The sequence below is a fragment of the Sus scrofa genome, chromosome 3 (genome assembly GCF_054392235.1).
Source record: "Sus scrofa isolate SSC_HxYL_T2T_F1_AM1 chromosome 3, Sscrofa_HxYL_maternal_Yorkshire_Landrace_v2.0, whole genome shotgun sequence".
Lineage (NCBI taxonomy): Eukaryota > Metazoa > Chordata > Mammalia > Artiodactyla > Suidae > Sus > Sus scrofa.
In genome coordinates, this window is record NC_139385.1 from 67,672,901 (window position 1) to 67,686,816 (window position 13,916).

The 13,916-nt window shown below is 52.5% G+C and overlaps 1 protein-coding gene across 39 annotated transcripts in view; it reads right to left on the bottom strand.

Moving 5' to 3' along the window:
* INPP4A (inositol polyphosphate-4-phosphatase type I A) overlaps positions 1 to 13,916 on the bottom strand; it is a 123,410-nt gene that overhangs the window by 59,694 nt on the left and 49,800 nt on the right. For 2 of the 39 annotated variants that reach the window (XM_085015378.1, XM_085015371.1), the window contains exon 1: positions 7,651 to 7,791. The exons of 33 other annotated variants lie outside the window; for them this stretch is intronic. The gene's annotated coding sequence lies outside the window, so the exon portion shown is untranslated. Of the gene's footprint in view, positions 1 to 7,650; positions 7,899 to 13,916 lie in introns of those variants that run through there. 4 more of the 39 variants (XM_085015396.1, XM_085015398.1, XM_085015390.1 and 1 more) reach the window with 4 other exon arrangements.

Consider the following 13,916-nt stretch of genomic DNA (forward strand, 5'->3'; position numbering starts at 1 on the left):
CAGCTCACAGCCCCCAGCCGCCCTGGATTCTCCAGCCAGAGCTCTTCCCCCAGGGCGAGGGCCTCTGCTGTGCTTCCATCTGTAAGGACCCCACTCTAATAACCCCCCAATAGAGGTTGCTGTCAGGAAGAAGCAGGTGAGTGGAAGAGGAGGTGCGGGGAGCCAGAGCACTGGTCTCAGACCTGGTCAGTCGCTGGGAACCATGTCACCGTTGCAAGGCACCTTCTCTGCGCCTGGGTCCCACCCACCCCTACCCCGTAAGGTGAGGGGAGAAGAAGGCAGGTGGAGTCATCACGGCAGGGTTCCCGGTGGGCAGGGAGTGTGCAAGGAGACCCCAGTCCAGCCCCAAGGGCTGAGCCTTCAGCTGGAACTCCTGCGGTCCTGTTCTCCAGAGGGTCACGCCTCAGGCCAGTACTGGAGAAAGCCTGGAGGGAGGCCGCATCCTCCTCCCCTTCTGAGGGGACCCTGCTCTCTCCTACTTCCTGCTCCAGCCCCTGTGCAGGGAGGGGGCGCTGAGTCAGGCTGGACTCAAAGAACAAGGCCTGGCTCCAGCGGCAGGACATCGGTCTGGCACTGCTGGTATTTAAATGCAGGAAAATGACAGGCAAGCACAGGAACACGAGCAGTGCCTTGCCCTTGGTGCGTGTTCCCACCTGTGGACACAGGCCAACCTGGGCCCACAGGACTGTGCTGAGTGAGGAGACGCACCATCTTTCACAGCTCCAGCTCTGCTTCTGCTTAACTGATTTCACTGACTCCAGAATAAGGCAGCCGAGAAAACTGAGGGCCTTAGCCCAGCTTCAAACACATTTCCCTGGACTCCAAGGGGAGGAGTCGGTCACTAAGTGGCATGGCTGTTCCTCTAAAGGACAGCTGAGTTGGGACAACAGGCAGGGCGGTGTCCCTGAGGAGGACAAGCCCAGACGGTTCCCATTCTCCCATCTCCCAGCCCCTCAGCTCCTGCCTCAGTCAGTGGCGGTTGCATCTTTCCCCATTGCTGCAGCCCAGAAATGCGATCAGCACAGGCTCCAGCGCTCCACTCACACCCATGCCTGAAACTGAGCAGGGCCCCTGGGGCTCCGGGCACGAAAGCCTTTCTGGGTCCCCCACTTCTAGCTTTCAGGAAATAGGCCTCATTTAGCCTCCATGGCCTTTCCTGGGCTCCAAGGGGAAGGTTCAGACAGTTGCTTATCAGGGAAGGGAGAGGATGCAGAGACCAGCCAGGAACAGTCAGGAATAGGGCGGCCCTGGGGCAGGTCCTGGTTCCCCCTCAAGGAAGACATATCTCTGAGCTCATCTGCAGAAGTAAAACCCCCAACAAATGATGCACACCTCTTCATTCCAAGACCACCAGGCCCAGTCCCGGGGCCACTAAACACCAGCTCTGAAGAAGAATGCAAGCTTGCCTCCACCCTGATCCTTAGCTGTGGCCCTATTTTCCACTCTCCCAACTATAAAACCACCTCCTATTCTCTCCCAAAGGAGGCACACAGTCTTTAGGGCATTAGCTTGCTGCAGCCTCCTTTGCCTGGCAAAGCAATAAAGCAATGTTTCTCTCCGAAAACTGTCTCCAAGTTTTTTTTTTTGCCACCAGTGGACAGAGTTTCAGCAACAGACCCAATCCATCAGCGATTCTGCCTGCTATATCCTCCCCATAAATCCAGGAGGCTTCAGCCTGCCTCAGCGGGGCTGCCCCACTGCCCCGGCTTCAGAGAGTCCCTCCACAGGCCCCCATCTGTCCCCACACAGCACTAGTGAGGCCCGTGACCCTTCCTCTCCTGTCCTGCCAGCTGCCCGTGACCCTTCCTCTCCTGTCCTGCCAGCTGCCCTCTGGACAGGGCAGTACCCTCACCTCCTGTGTGTCCTCAGGGGACACACCCCTCACCCCTCCTCACCCATCAGCTCCTTAGGGGTCTTGGGGCTCGACCCCTGTGTCTTGATTACAAACCACGTGCCTTTGGGGGAATTCTTGCAGGAACCAGACTGAAACCAAGTCGCCCTGGACAAACTGCTGAGCAACGTGGATCTGGGCGCTCACACCAGGGCAAGGAGACACGTGTAATAAGAAGCGCGTGTGATGCTGGGGAAGCATCAGTAGCAGGTGCAGGCTGGTGGGTCCGCTGTCCCCTCTGTCCTAAGAAGCCCTCCCACACCCACACTCCAGCCGCTCTCCTTAGGCACCCACCCTTTCCCGCTTCTACACCCAGGTGGCTTCTTCTCTATAAACTGATCATCTTGTCAACAGCAGGGAGGGTCTCTCATGGCCTAGGTCTCAGGAACGCCAGTTTGAAAAGGAAGGCTGTTCAGGGAACACACCACAGGACACCCAGCAGAAACTCAGATGGTAGAATGGTGGACCACTGGAGGGCTGTACACTAGAGAAGTGTATGCACAACCTAAAAGCTGAGAGTTCTGTTTTATCCAGTGGACAAAACTGGGGACATGCTCCTGGGAGGCAGCGCCTCAAGTTATCCTGAGAACACTGCTCCGAGGAAGCCAGGGGGCAGCAAGGGGACATAGAAATTTGACCACAAAGGGTCAAAAGATTACCACTAAGAACAGGAAAGCCAGATATTTAAGTGAAGGAACTGGGCACTTTCTACACAAGGAGAGGCATGAGGGCCAGGGCTCACCAACAGGGGTCCTAGGGCCTGCACCTCAGCTCCCTGGGGCCAGCACCTCGGGTTTCACACCCTGGGGGCTCCCCATGGGAGTGGCTGCAGTCTGATGGCTGCTAGGTGGCAGGTGTTCTTTGTTTCCTTCCCGAGTTCCCTCCAGCTCAGCAGAGGTGGCACAATGGCCGATACCTGTGACATCCCTCATTTACTGACTTGGCAGGCTGTACTTTATTTCTCATGGCCACCCTGGTGCTGGTAAAGCCTCTCCTGAGACTCCCCTGTGCTAAGGGTTGGCCTGCACTGCTCCCCATTCCATCAGGGGTGCCCCGGTTACTGGAACCCCGGATTCTAAAGGCTCCTGCTCAGGCTGAATGGGCCCAGTGTCCTGGGTGTCATTCCTCTCACTCCCACGCCCCATGCTTCAACTGTCACAGGGTGACCGACCACACGCATCCTCAGAGCACCACAAACAAGGACCCTGCAGGCCCTGAGCAGCACAGTCCATTGTCAGAGCTGCCCCTGAGCGCTGGAGACAATGCCCTCCAGTGCCAATGCCCGTCCCCTCTCCCAGAAGGGCCATGACTGTGACAAACCTCCTGTCTTGCTCCTTTGTCAACTCGGCCACTTGTCCCCCTCATGTAATTAACTGAGAGTTCTCTGTGTGCTGGCCCCTCAGCAGCACCAGCGTATACCAACCCCCACTGCCAATAAAGACTGGCAGTGGAGAGCCAGAGGGGAGGGCAGGGCTTCCCTGGGCCTGTGGGTCCGCTTATCTCTGGGTGGGGCTCCACTGAAGGCCCCACTAGCCAAGGAAGGAAGGAATCTTCCAGACCCAGAAGCCACACCCCCAGAGCACTCACTCCAAGCTCCATTCCAGCCAGAAGAGAAGCCTGGCTCCTCCGGGAGGGGCAGGCAGACTAAGCCCCAGCCCTGGGCTACCTGAGACTCTACTCTTTTCCCACCCAAACCAAGGCTGCAGGGCCCCCCCACCAGTGACTGTTTCCACCTCCCCCACCCAGAGGCGGCCCCCTGGAAGCTGGGCCCTGTGCTTCTCTAGCCTGCAGGGCCAAAGTCCCACTCCCCACTGCTTCGGTTCTTCTCCCTCTGGGGAGGGGTCTGTCCTTTCAGGGAAGGGAATGGCCAGTGTGGGTGCGGTCTTTAGCTGCTCAAGGCTCCTCAGGATCACAGTGCAGAGAGGGGATGCCCACCTCCCCGGGAGGCAGGCTACCCCAGTCCTTGGGGGTGGGTGACAGGGCTGTCACGGTGAGAGCAGGTTCTGGGCACTCCCACCCTGGCCAAAATACCGTGCCTGACAGACAGGACCTTGTGCTACAGGGTGGAGAACCCAATTAAGGCAAGTTTAACTAGAAAGGAATGTTCTTTTTTCCTTTTTTTACCTTTTTAGGGCCACACCTATGGCATATGGAAGTTCCCAGGCTAAAAGTGGATCACAGCTGCGGCTGCGGGCCTTCAACCACAGCCACAGCAATGCCAGATCCTTAACCCACTGAGCGAGGCCAGGGATGGAACCTGCATCCTTGTGGATGCTAGTCGGGTTCGTAACCCACTGAGCTGTGATGGGAACGCCCAGAAAGGTTCATCTTCATAAAGCCGCTTGGCTGACTTACAAAACCCGGGCAGGAAAATGGCTGAGTCCATGTCAGCAGGATAAACAACACTTCTCTGCTCCCTCTGCTCCCCCCATGTCACTCCCTCACATCACAAAGGACCCTGTGCACATGGTGGAGGCCATAGCTCCCACTCTCAACTCTCCAGCTACAGGCACTGAAGCCGAATGCATGGAGCCCCGGTTCCAGCCCAGCTCTCTCCAGGGCCCTGGCTGGGCTGGGCACCCGTGGGCAGCCTGGGTGCCGCCCTAAGCCCCAAGCTTGGTGGGGAGAGTTCCCAGGAAGCGCGGGGAGGGGAGGCTGGACAGAGTTATCTTAACTCACAACTTGCAGCAGCCAATGCAGAGACCCTATCACAAGTGTTTCCGAAACTCCAAAGAGAAAAGTTACAGAACACCCAGTGTTGTTCTGGGTAACATAAACATTAAATTAGGTAAAAAATCTTCTCTTAGAGCTCTTAAACTACTAAAATTAAGAGAGATCTACAAATTAATGACAAAGAGAACCCACCAAAAATGAACTCAGGTTTTATCTTAATTTAAGATGACAGATGAGGCTGCAGTATAGGAACCACCACACAGACGTGACCTTGGGAGACTCTCCTGCCACAACTGCCACGCCACCTTTTTCTGGCCTGAGGCCAGGATCGCCTGCAGTGGCCCCTGAGGTCTACACTGCAGCTAGATTGCCAAAACAATGGTGACCACCACCATTCCCCCATTAGGGAGCAGTCTAGCCAGGCAGATGACTGGGGTGCAGTGGCCCTCCCTGGACTGTGAGTGGGGATCTAGGGATCCCTGAGAGCAGAGCACCCCTACATGTTGTTTGCTCTTATACACAAAATCAAGAGAAGTCAGAGGGAAAAAGCACAAAGCATGGCTCTGGGGTTTGCTGTGTAAACGGCCAGGCTGGAAACATACACAGTTACCATCTTGAGGCCCGGGCGGTACTGGCACTGTGGCCTCGGGACATGGCACACTCGGGGTGCTGCCCATGATACCTCTGCCAACAAGAGCCAGTCTGTTTACAACATGATGCTCCCCTGGACTTTGTACCTGCTGCCCATTCACAGAAAGGATCATGTTTCTCATAACATTTCCAAAGCTTTCGAGGAGGTCAAGAGAGGAGGAGACGTGAACCGCCAGCCCAAGCTGCCCTCTGGCTGCCGACCCACCTCACCTGATCTCCACGGAAAGAAAGCACCTGCCCAGAGATTGTCTCGGGTGACTGGGCTGCTGGGCAGCATCTGATATACGGGACCCAGGCTCACAGGGCTGGAGAGGCTCTGCCAAGGTCATGAGCTAAGGAGGGAGCTCAGGGCCAGAAGATGGACCTTACTAGCCAAGGTGCTCTTTCCCAAACACAAACCGAGCTCCAGGCACAGTAATTCAGGCTACAAACACACGCTGTGGCTCAGCAGGTTAAGAACCCAACTAGTATCCATGAGGACGTGGATTCAATCTCTGGCCTCGCTCAGTGGGTTAAGGATCTGGCATTGTGGCAGCTGCGGCTCTGATTCAACCCTTAGCCTGAGAACATCCACATGCCACAGGTGCAGCCCTAAAAATCAAAAAACAAAAATAAGGCACACTCTTTTCCACCTGTTGAGTTCCTTAAATTTTAAATACTTTCACAAATATTATTACTATTATTATTATTATTTTTTTTTGTCTTTTTGCCTTTTCTAGGGCCGCTCCCTTGGCATATGGAGGTTCCCAGGCTAGGGGTCTAATCGGAGCTGTAGCTGCTGGCCTATGCCAGAGCCACAGCAACTCAGGATCCAAGCCACGTCTGCAACCTACACCACAGCTCACTGCAACGCTGGATTCCTAACCCACAACCTCATGGTTCCTAGTCGGATTCGTTAACCACTGAGCCATGATGCGAACACCACAAATATTATTTTAAAATTACAATCTTCATTAGAATATTAACTTCCTTCCCTCCATGTCTTCTCAGGACCCCTTGGAAGAAAATATTTAAGATGCAAGACACATAGTATTTCCTTGTCACCACCCACAATCTTTTTTGTCTTTTTAGGGCTGAACCCACCCTAAAAGGAGATTCCTAGGCTAGGGGTCGAATAGGAGCTACAGCTGCTGGCCCGCACCACAGACATAGCAACGCTGGATTCTGAACCCACTGGGCAAGCCAGGGATGGAACCTGTGTCCTCGTGGATGCTAGTCAGATTCGTTTCTGCTGAGCCAGGGTGGGAACTCCATCCACCCACAGTCTTTACAAGTGTCCCCTCTGGTCACCCATATTTGCTTTTCACAATCGGCACCACAGACCCAAGTCAGGCCTCCCTAGAGAAGGCAAAAGAAACAAACTTGGGAGAAGGGCAGCTTCTTTTTTTGCATCATCTCATGTTCAATTTCCTTTTCCTAAGCTGAGATTAAGGTCCTTGACAGAAATAGTCAATATTTTTATCAAAATATTTCAAAATAAAGTTTTTAAAAAGATGAAAATTTGTGAACAGGATAAACAGACAAAAACCCTACTAAAGAGAAAGAAAAGATATATAATGTTCTGCATTTCACATGGTGGAAACAGGTCTTACAGACCATGCCACAGACGTGTTATATTTCAGTGGGAAAACAGGATGGGAGATACTCTGACCCCCAAACCAGCAAAGTGTCCCTCGAGACCTAGTTTTGGTGCTGACACGTGAACCCAATGAGCAGGGGTTCTTTCACATGACCACTGTGGCTTGTCGTTTCCTTCTCTGTACTGTCCCCAACAGGTCTGATTCATTCACTGTAGGATATCCCGGTTTAGTGAGTGAGAATGTGTCGAGGAGCTCATGGGAACCATCACCGCAGCATCCCCAGCTCACGCAGTGACGCACACTCCAAGATTCAAGAAGAACGCAGGCATCCCCCGCTCTACGCGATGCCGCATCCTCCTTCAGGTCTGTCTGGGGATGCGCGCAGGGCACGTGAGCCAGCTCGCCATTCAGGCGGCGGCTGGACACATAAAAGCGGCAAAGTGGGGGCCCGCCGTGGGGACACTGGCTTTGACCAAGGTTAGCCTGCCTGGGGACACTAGGGCCCCGAAGACCTGCCTAGTATTTTTCCGCAAGCCTAATGGCAAATGCACGCTAGACAGGAAGCTGAGCATCCACACCAGCCCCCAGAGGGTACGTCAGACCCTGCTGGACACAGCTACAAGAAGCCGAGCTTTGGTTCTAGTTTCCAGAAAACAAGTCATCAGTGCAGTACGTTAACTTTCCAGACTCTAAGCTAATGAAGTTGGGAGAAGAAAACACAGCAAGAGCCGGCTCCGGGGCCTCATCCCAAAAGAAGCCTCAGGCTCACCCCAGTTCTGGCGACATACCACTCAGAGCTCCCAACCAGCTGGCTCCTGCTGGCCCTCGGCCCCCACCCCTACCCTGCTCCAGCACCTTCTGCATGATGGTTCGGGGGCTGAGTGAGGCATGGCCAAGTCCACTCCACCGCCACTGTCCATTCCATTTCCTTCCAGACTGCCATGGCCGCAGCGGACTGACAGTCGCTGGAAAGTTCTGCGTGCCTCGGATGACAGGAACAAAGTGGGCCCGGCTTCTCCTTATAACCACTACGAGAGCTTGTTTTCTGATGCAGAGGCGTCAAAGTTGACTGTATAGTCATGAGAGAATATAAAACTTTCTGAGAAGAAACAAAATTCCATAAAGGGCTATAAATGCGAAGCAGCAACCGATGAGTGAAGTGCCGGGAAGACCAAGCTATTTCTGGAACAAGGCAGTGAGCCAGGAGACGGGGGCAGCCTGTCCCAGGCCTCCCAGTGGGCAGCACCCAACCAGGCAGAGTTTAGCCCCTGTACCAACAACCCAAATCGGGGAGAGAAGTCTCTGTCTTCTACGTACCCTGGAACGTAAAGTGGGGCGAAACCTGCGAGCTTTACAAGTAAATCTCTAGTAACATTGGGTGTTATCTGCTGCTTTAGCTGTTAAAATGGAACACTGTGTTTTTTGTTTTTTGTGTTTTTTTTGGCCACGCAAAAGTTCCCAGGCCAAGGATCAAACCCACGCCATAGCAGTGACGATGCTGGATCCTTAACCCGGTGAGCCACTGGGGAGCTCTGGAACACTGTTGGTAGAACAGGCAAAGAAGACACTAAAAGGACCTCAGTGCCCCATGTTCCCACAGGGAAATAACAGGCAGGCAGTCCTGACTTCACACGTGACCTCTCTGAAAAGAGGGGTCACCAGTTTCAGCTACTGGATTGTAATGTGATGGAGCTGAGACGGGGAACCCGCTCTGTGGCTGCTGGGCTGGGAGGTGGGCCTGGCAGCAAAGAGCATGTCCTTTCTTGCCACATTCCATCCAGGAGGAGTGGGTGCAGCCAAATCAAGAAGTCAGCACCCTGCCAGGGTCCCAGCCAGTCAGCCTCTTCCACTCCGCCCCTCCTAGAGCCGTGGGGGAGGGTGGGGCTGAAGCTCCCCCATCAGCCAGTGTTTCCGCTTCACAGCCACCCCTCAGAGGGTGGCCTGGACCAAGACAAAGAGGACCCTCCCAGGCAGCCTGGCCACAGCTGTTAGTGCAAAGCCAATGGTGGCAGGGATGGTGAGAACCCAAGAAAAGCAATTTTACAAAGAGGCCCCAGCATTCCTTAGGACAGGGCTCAAAGCTGCCCACCTGGGTCACCTGAGCAGCACACCTGTCCTGGACCCTCACCCCAAGCACAGGTGAAGATCCGGCCAGCAGGGGCAGACCAGGCGGGGGTGGGCAGCTCTGCCGGCCTTCCTGTCCTTAGCCAGGCAGCCTGGCCCACTGGCCTGTGACCCTCTGAGTGTTCAGAGGAGCCTGCAACCTGGAACCAGAGGTGTTCGTTCCCTTGTCCAACAGGTGCCAAGCCAGGTACTCTGAAGTGGTGCAAGTGAGCCCGAGGTGTCCCTGCCTGCAAGAACCCAACAGGGTAACGGGGGAGTAAGACCTTCAGACAGGATGGCACCAAGACAGAGTGAAACACACGGCACAGGCTGGGGGAGGTGAGAAGAACCTCAATCTGGACAAAGGTGGTCCAGATGCAGTGTGGACAGAGATGACCTCCAAGGTACGGGTTCGCTCAGGGACAGTTAATTCAGGGAACAGGGAGGCCTAGTACGGCAGGGGACGGAGAGAGCAGACCAGAGGGTCAGGACAGGGTCAGACCTGGGAGCTGCTAAGCCTGGAGCACGGCACTGGGCTCCAGCTCAGAGGTGCTACAGAGCTCTCTCAGGTGCTCCTGAAGCTTCGTCCCGGCTCCTGAAGACAGACCTCTTGTCCACTTGGGACAAACCAGCTGGGGCCTCGTCAGGCTGGGCCAAGGTGGCCCCCGCCCCAGAACAGACAGGCTCCATCTGCAACCAACGCAGAAAGGGCAGTCTCTTGTCCTGGCAGGTCTCTAGGGGATAAAGGCCATTCTGTCACCAGCACAATTAAAGTCAGGACAGGCCCACTAGCTCTGAAGGAAACACTACTCAATTCTGCAAATAAAGTGAAACCCAACAAGGCAACAACCACAGAAGGAACTAAAACCGCTTAGTAATGGAAGAGGACAAGCAATTTCAGGTCGATTAGCAAACATCTTACCCCAGGGCCATCTTTGCCTTTGAGAGGCTCTCCCAGACCCAGGAAGAGACCACTCAAGGAAGTTGCCAGAACCATCTTCCCCTTCTTTCACTGTCCCCTAGTTCCAGAAAGAGTCCTTGGCTGGTTGTACCTTTGTTTGGAGAAAGAATGCTAAGGAAAGAATGCTGTGTAACAGTAAGAAAAATGTCAAGAGATACCTGTATCGTTATTTTTCTCTGAAACTCACAGTGAGTTCTACAGCGCAGAGAACACAGTGCGAAAAAAGGCCCCCTTAAAAGTGTCTCCCAGTCACATATCTTATGTAAAATTATCGTCACCAAGAGCAGTGACAGTGAAAACTAATTAAAATCTCTATTTGAAAGCTCACTTTTTTTTTTTTCAACATTCTTGGCAGTTGGGTAACAAAGAGATCAGAGAAAAATGTGCCTTCGAAATTCATTTTTTAGATTTGCTCCCACCTCCCACTAGAAGAAATCTGTAGGAAAACTTAAAACTGGAAGCTGGCCTGAAGCAGGCACACCCTCCAAGCCACCCAAGGCCTGCCTTGTCAGCCCACTGCAGGCCCTGGACCCTTCTGAGCTGTCCAGGACACTGATGAGAGCCAGAGAGGCAGGCTCCCATCAGTTGGAACGTTCTCCTCCACTGGGTGACTTGGCCGGCCCCACGCAGGATCACCTACCCACCCCCAGGACTGTCATCCAGTCCCGTCACTGGGGTTCAGTGAGGACCAACTGTGAAGGTGCCACAGGCATGGCCATCAAGAGGTGGAAACACACTCACATCTTTCCAGCCCTGGCCAGCAGGCAGCCAGCACCAACGTACCCAATTATAGTCCCGGGTCCATCAGACGCCCTGAGCTGGGCTGAAAGCTCTCCTGGCAGGGCCCGGCCTGCCAGTGGCACCTCTGGTGGCTCTGTCAGGCCCATGGTAGGCATGGTGACACCCTTCTGGGCGCAAGGTCTAACGAAGTTCATTCAAGCCACAGATGGAGATAGGTGTCAGATACTCACCCTCCACCTGATCACTAAAGGTCATCAATCTAGCCAAGGAACAAAAGACTTCTCTGAAAAGGCGACTCTGTCCCTTCTGACTGCGAAAAGTTAACAAAAGCCAAAACCTTTCCGTGTGGGGTTGGGGCATATATGGGAACTCTGTATTTTCTGAATCGAAAACTGCTCAAAAATATAAAATTAATTATACAAAGGCCTTCTGACATTAATTCCAAGGGTTTTTTTTTAAGCTGCCCTGCCCTAGATGGTTTAAAAAAACCTACAAACATATCAGTAGCTTAAGCCTTTTAAGGCATAAATTCTAGAGTTTCATATTCATCAGATTTCTTGGAGCAACATTCTGAAAAGCCCTGAAATTTCAAATAAAGTCAAATAAATATAGCCCTCTGTAGATCTTAAACAAGGCTGGATGAGAGGATTAAGCCATGTACCCAAGGAGAGGTTTGCACAGAGAAACTGCAAAGCAGCTCTAAAAATACTGGATGATTATCCACCACCATGGTTTTAGGGGGGAAATCGGGAGGGGATCAGAATCCAGGGCCAACCTGGCACTTCAGGGGTGACTGCTGTCAGACGGCCCCGTTCCTGTGCGTCACCGTGCACACCAGACCCCCAGCGCCTTGGGCAGGCTGACAGCACCACTCAGATGGCTTCTCCTGAAATAGATCTGAAGGAGAACAGAGAGAAGACGACCTCCAAAACAGCTTGCCTGTAACTACCTTGCACGGCTGTGACGCGGAGTGGGACAGCTCTCCCAGCTCCTCGTGGGCCAACCTGGATATCAAGAAAGAACACTGAGGGAGTTCCCTGGTGGCTCAGTGGGTTAAGGATCCAGCACTGTTACTGCTGTGAAACAGGTTCGATCTCTGGGCCAGGAACTTCCACCGCTGTGGGTGCAGTCAAAAATAGTACATTTAAAAAAGAAGAAAAGAAAAATCACGGAGACCCACAGCAGCCATGTATCAGCCTGCTGGGGCTGCCGTAACAAAACCACAGACTGGGAGGCTTAATACAACACAGATCTGTTTTCTCACAGTTCTACAGACCAGAAGACCCAGGCTGAGGTGCCAGCAGGCTGGGTTCTCCTGAAGCCTCTCCTCAGCGTGCACATGGCCAGCTCTCCCGGTCCTCAAGTGGACTGTTCTCTGGGCACCCTCTCTGGTCTCTTGCTTGTCTTCTAAGGACACCACTAGGACCCGCTCTTAGGACCTCATTCAAACTTACTTAACTCTAGAGATGCTCCAAGTACAGTCACCTTGGGGATTAGGACTTCAACACATGAAGGAGATTGTGGGGGCTGGGGGGGGGGGGGAGACACAATCCAGTCCGTAAGGACACGCCTTGAGCACAACGGCCTGTGCCTGGTGCCCTCTAAGCTACTATGCAGCACAAGTCCAGAGTGTGCACCAGTGGGTGCAGCCAAGAGGAGGTCTAGGACCAGAGGAGGTAAAGCAGCCCGGCCTTTCTGCTTCCAAAGGGCTCTGTCTCACACTGAGGCACAGAGCCTGAATCCCCCCTCGGCCCTCCCACTTCTGATCTCCTAGGATGGGGGCGGGTGGGGGAAGCTGTAGCCAAGCACTTCCCCATCATAATCTGAGTGCTCAAGGTGACCTCTGAACGTTTGGACCCAGTGTTAGAGGTGGAAAAGTGACCAGTTCAAGGTCACAAGAGGGGCAATAGAGAGTTTACCCCAGGTTGTAAATGCAGGGCCCCAAGTGTCTCCCTCACCCCACAGCCCCTCCTTTTATCCTTATAATTTCCTGGCCAGGCAAGCACATGCTCTGGGTACATTTAAATACACCTTCGACAAAAAGACCCAGAGTAAATGGGAGACGATGAGGACTCTGTTCAGAGAAAGCTAATAAATTTCTTTTCATGCAGAATTAAAGAAACTCCAACTCTAATACTGAGTTTATCCTTAGTATAATAAACACCATGTGAAGGTGGCAGGGGCATCTAGGTCTGCCCTTTTTTGTTCCTCTCTGCCTCATTTGCTGCTTACTTCTGCAGTAAGCGAACATTCTCTAGTGTAATATTCCTTTACCCACTCAATCCCCTCGAGGTATGGAAACACTTCTCCTATAGAGATCGATCCTTTCTCCCTCCTTTTTGTTCAGTTATTGGGTTGTTTGTTTGTTTGTTTACTTGGCCATGCCCACAACATGCAGCAATTCCCAGGGCAGCGATTGAAACTGTGCCACATCAGTAACCAGAGCCATGGCAGAGACAATGTGGATCCTTAGCCCACTGAGCCATGAGGGAACTCCTCGATTATTATTACATTTATTATACCTATATGTATTATAACCCCCAAATACATTGTTGTTATTTATTTTTGTCTTTTTAGGGCCGCACCTATGACATAGGGTGGTTCCCAGGCTATGGGTCGAATTGGAGCTGCAGCCTCTGGCCTCTATCACAGCCACAGAAACTCAGGATCCAAGTCGAGTCTGCTACCTACTCACAGCTCACAGCAATGCTGGATCCTTAACCCACTGAGCGAGGCCAGGGATTGAACCTTCTTCCTCATGGATACTAGTCAGATTCGTTTCCACTGAGCCACGATGGGCGCTCCCATTGTTGTTATTTCTTTGTATAACTTCATGTTTTTAAAGACTCGAGAGAGGGAAGAAAGTACATATTTAGAGTTTGTCACGTTTACCCTCTTCTTCACCACTTCTGGTTCTCTTCATCCTGTCCTGTGGACTATGGCTACCTCATTAATGCAGAGTAATTCCCTTATTCCAATACAATTTTGCTCCATTTGCCTCTTTTATGCTGTTACTAACACATTACTTTCCTAAATGTCCTAGACCCCAAAACATGATTATAGATATATTTTATAAAGCTCCTTTTTAAATCTGTTAAAGGGAGAAATATGCATTTATACTGCCTCTTATAATTATATAACAAACTTCCCTGGCATTCTTTTTCTTCCCAAATGGATTTGAATAATGGTCTGTGGTCATTTACTTTCAGCCCCAAAGAAACTTCCTTCAGATTTTCTCCAAGGTAGCCTGTTAACCACAAATTCTGGGAATTTTTTTGTCTATTTTTCAATCTGCGAATACCTTCATTTTACCTTC